Source organism: Schistosoma mansoni, chromosome 3 (assembly GCF_000237925.1).
Source record: "Schistosoma mansoni strain Puerto Rico chromosome 3, complete genome".
NCBI lineage: Eukaryota > Metazoa > Platyhelminthes > Trematoda > Strigeidida > Schistosomatidae > Schistosoma > Schistosoma mansoni.
In genome coordinates, this window is record NC_031497.1 from 20,684,285 (window position 1) to 20,689,390 (window position 5,106).

Below are 5,106 nucleotides of genomic sequence, written 5' to 3' on the forward strand. Positions count from 1 at the left end.
AAGATTCAAACAAACAATACTAAGTGAATTTAAACTTCACCCCATCACACAAGCAAATGGTTATCAGGACTCATTGGCCGAGTGGATAACGCGATGGCATTTGAAGCGAAACCTATTGGGCTCGAGTCGCAGAGTGAACATCAACTCTCTGAGATGTAGGTACATCCAGCTGATGAGTCCCAAATAGGACGAAACACGCTTCAAACTGTATTCCACCACTAGTCACTATCCATCTTTGCAATTTATCCAATTTCAATTTAATGTTTAAACTATGTATAAATGTTTGTGAGTGTGAATAATTTTTGCATAGAAAAACTGACCAATTCAAATTCGAGTTGAATACATATGTTGATATCGAAAACTAGTAAACTTTCAAGTGTCTTACAGTATACCAATTGACATTATTATACACATACACTTATTATAAAGTTTCCTGTTCGAACCAGACAACAACAATATTAGGTTGGGTTTTTTTTTCTTTGCTTTTTTGCTAACTATCGTTGTCATCAGATTCATGTAATATGTACTGCTTACTGTTTTTTTTTGAAGAGAAAAACATCTAATTAAAACTACATAAAATAGCCTAATTACTTGTTGTAATTGCATTAATATGTAAATTTGTGAAAGCATTAATTTCGTGTCAAAAATTTAGTAAAATTTCGTTTTGCTGACAACATATATGTATATACATGTATGTATGTGTGTGTGTGTGAAATGAAAGTACACAACCATACAGGACAAGGTATAACATGTAAGAAAAATGGAATAACTCATCGTTTCAACTAACTTTGATTTCTTCTTTTTTTTTACAGACCTCATCAGAAGCATCGAATATGTGCATAAATACTTGATATCTCATTCAATACATTCAATAATTTGATCATAAATATCATGATTAATAATTTTGCTTATCTTTTTGCAACACTATAACCAAATTCATTCATTTAAACAAAATATATACGTATATGTACATACACCATTGTATGTATATACATATAGCATAAGCATATAATTCATGTTAATAATTAACAATTTTCAAAAATTATTTATATTAATGGAATAGTTTGTTAACAAGATCATCATCATCTGGTTAGCGAAAGTGATTAAAAAGAAGAAGAAGAGAAAGAAACAAATAATAACATCAACACCAGCGCTAACAACAAGGAATACTTATTAGAATAACGGTAACAACGGAATAAGTAAGAATAAAGTACGAATATTGGGAAATGGATTAGTATACACCATCACCAGTGTTATTATCTCGTAAAACCTTAAGCAAGGTATTATATGTATACATATATAATATCATTAATTTATTCTTTTACATAAGGAAGAATCTGTCTAGACCAAAACATTCGGGATAGATACACCTATATATATATATATCTATACCTTTCTATTGTGATATTATATTAGTTTAGTTAAATAATTTGATGTGTATACCTTTAACTTTACTAAATAGTGAATATACTATTGTCAATACAAAAAAATATTAGTAATGCTAGTTGTTAACGATGAAATTGTATGATAATCATAGTATGTATCTATGTGTGTTTGTGCATATATAGATATGTTTGTCTGTATGTGTGTCTGTCTGTCTATCAGTTTGTCTATCTATCTATCTCTTTACATGCGCGTATCTAATGTTTGTATGTATTATAGTGTACAATACAAAAAAATTTACAGATAGATACCTTTTCTTTTTTAGAATAAGCGAAATTTATGGTAAAATCTCGTCACACCTATAAATTTGTGTTATTAATAATAATAATAATAATAATAATAATAATGGGTATATTAATCTATATAATTATACAGTGAGAGGGGAATAGAACACTAATAATAATAATAATAGTAGTAATAACAGTAATAATAATAATAATGATAATGAAGTGAATAGTAATAATTATGATTGTTATCCTTGTTGTTATAATTATATAAATTAAGTAGCTTGTTTTTCCCTTTTTTTTCCCTTTTTTCTCCCTTTCAATAAAAGAATATCCAATAATGACTTGATTGACTTTAGTTAGAAAGAAAGAAAAACGAAACATATTTGTTCAATATAAAATGTTCACCTGTTAAAAGATTGTTAATTTACATGTTCACTCTCTGTTTGTTTTTGTTTGTTTACTGTTTGTTTTTTTTATTTTTTATTTAAATTCCGTTAAAAGATTCATCTTAATTAGAAAGTATTAAACATTTGAAATTAGTTAATGTAATTCCTTGAAAAAGCTTGAACCAGATTACCAGGCGAAATGTTGGATTTACTTCAAATTCACTTCGCTGAGATTTTACAAATATATTCTTTTAATAGTTGAAAGCATGAGTTAATTGAAGCTAGACCACCATCGAAAACCTGGAAGCACTGCTTGACGGCCGTTTCGTCCCATTGTGGAACTCCTCACCAGTGCGCATTCACAACACCGCCTCGTGAGATTCGAACCCAGGACCTGCCAGTCTCGCGTCAGAGCACTTAATCGATAGACTACTGAGCCGATATCCAATGTTGTTAATGTTTAACTTCAATCAATCCACGAAGTTGAGCAACCGTTCACCAATTGTCTTCAGTGAGTTGATATTTCATAACAGACGTGGTTGAACTCCACTGGTCACTGTTTCTCACTAGAACTCCAGGAATTATCTTTTGAAGTCAGTCACTAGTGAGCATATGATATGCTGAGGAGTCCCGCAATAGGACGAAACGGCCTTCCAGTGCTTCCAGGTTTTCCCTGGTGGTCTAGGTCCAGTTGACTCATGATCTCAACTATGAAAATACTGAAATCTCCACAAAACTCCTAAATACATTCTTCTTATTTAATAACCATCTTTTGTTTTTCTATATTCAAGCATTCTTTATATAAGAGTATAATTTTCATTGAAGATTTCATTTGGCTCATCTTATACTATCTAAATATGTCTCTAATGAATAGAATACTGTAGCACATCTCAAAATTGCTGGATAAGAAAAAAATTGGTTTGATCGAAGAATTCATTTTCAAAGCTGTACATTTCACTCTATGCTCTAAATTATCTTCAGTTTAAACAATCTCTAAAAATCTCTTATCTTAATTTAATATCTAAACAAGTGAATTTATTCTTTGAAAATAAAAATATAACTCATGTTGAAATTTACTTAGTGTTGTTTGTTTGGATCTTCCAATTGATGTTTTTAGGACTGCAACTGGTCAGTCTCTAATTGGCATATGTGCATACTGTGCGTATTGCCTCGATGTAGCCTTAATTCACAAGCATTGTAGGGAAAGATGGATAGTGGCTAACAGTGGAATCCAGGACACGCGTTTCGTCCCATTTGGGACTCGTCAACTGGATGTACCTGCACAAGCAAGTGGCTAAGTGGATAATGCGATGGCGTTTGAAGCGAAACCTATTGGGTTTGAGTCCCAGAGTGAACATCAACTCTCTGAGGTTCGGGTACGTCCAGCTGACGAGTCCCAATTAGGACGAAACGCGCTTCAGACTGTATTCCACTACTAGTCACTATCCATCTTTGCTTACCATAACTGATATTGTTTTAATTACAAAGGCAATTTATCTAATGAGTAGTAAACCTTTGCTACTGAACCCAATCTTACTATTCGTTTTTTTTGTTTTAAAGATGTGATACTATTGAAAATGAAAACAAAGTAGTTTAATAAAGACATCTGTTAACCATTTGTAATTGAATCCAACTTTTTCTCATAATTATACTACTTAAGGGTAGATATTATATATTTAAAAATAAAATTTAGAAAATCATACCGACATTCTATAATGGGGTGTCGGTGGACAGGGCTATAAGAAAGGAATGACTGATAGGAACGATCTTTTCTTCTAGAACACATTAATTGACATATTCATTGAAACAAGCTAGACAGTTTTTCATATTTAATAAAGTTATTCATTATAATACGACATTGTTTACAACTTTTAAATAAAGCATTCACTGTGTCATTTGTATTTGAATAGTCTTAGTGGTTTTATTGTTGTTATCATCATTACTAGATAAGGGAATCAATACAATACAGTTTTTTGCTTTAAAAAGAATGTAAAAAATACCCTGTTAGTTGAGCATTATGTTATTGAGGTAATCTTCTTCGAGAACAATAGTTAGGGGATTTCTGAAAACTCCAAAACACTCAATAAATCTTCGTTGATAGCTCGTCGTCAGTATGCATACCACACATACTTTGGTTCGAGCCAATAACCTCTAGGTTGCATAGAGAAGATTACACTAATTTTATTGGGCTAAGTTGTTGAATAGTGAAGCTTTTATTATATTTCTAGATAGTTTCATTAGCACAAACTCTTGATAGAAGTGAACGATAAGACTTTCTATCCAAGTAAATAGCAGCTTGTTCTATTATCGTTGAACATGGTAAATTGCTGTTGACATTTATTCTCTCATTGTCGCCACATTCATTTCAATTTTTGTTCTCTATGAATATTCAGCCAATGACTTGAAATATAACGGTTTATACATCATTCAATTTTTAGTCAGTTTCCTCAATAAGTTATTCCTTTATTCCCAACTTTGTTGGCTCAGAAAAGTCAAATTCTTCTACCAGAACTATGGAATATCCATTTTGAAATCATATCACCAATTAGTAGAACAAGACGATTATTATTCAAGATTGTTTTTTTGTGAAAACTGCGGATAATTCGAAGACGGTCTAAATCAGCGATCAGATAGGAGTCGAATCAGTGTATTAACTTCAATCAGTTAGTTTATATGATCACCTTTTGTAAGGCAAGAATAATATACACTTGTGAATAATTTAAATTTGTTTCATTTATCTTTTTCTAAAGTCTTAACGAACAGTTAATTCTAGATATTCTTTATTACTCGGTAAAACAGCACTATTTCCTTAGGAATTACTTCTAGAGAGTGGTAGAAAACTAAAAACAGTTATTCAACAAAGGAATAGAATATAGACTGTTATATGAAGGTAAAGACATAGTCATCAACCAATGCTAACTCACAGTCCCACTAGAAGATGAAAACAGGATCTTCAATTCTCTCGTAGAACACCTGAACTTTAAAATCATTGAAATAGTGTCCAGTAGTATTTCAATAATATGAGATTTCGATGGAATATTAGCTAATAC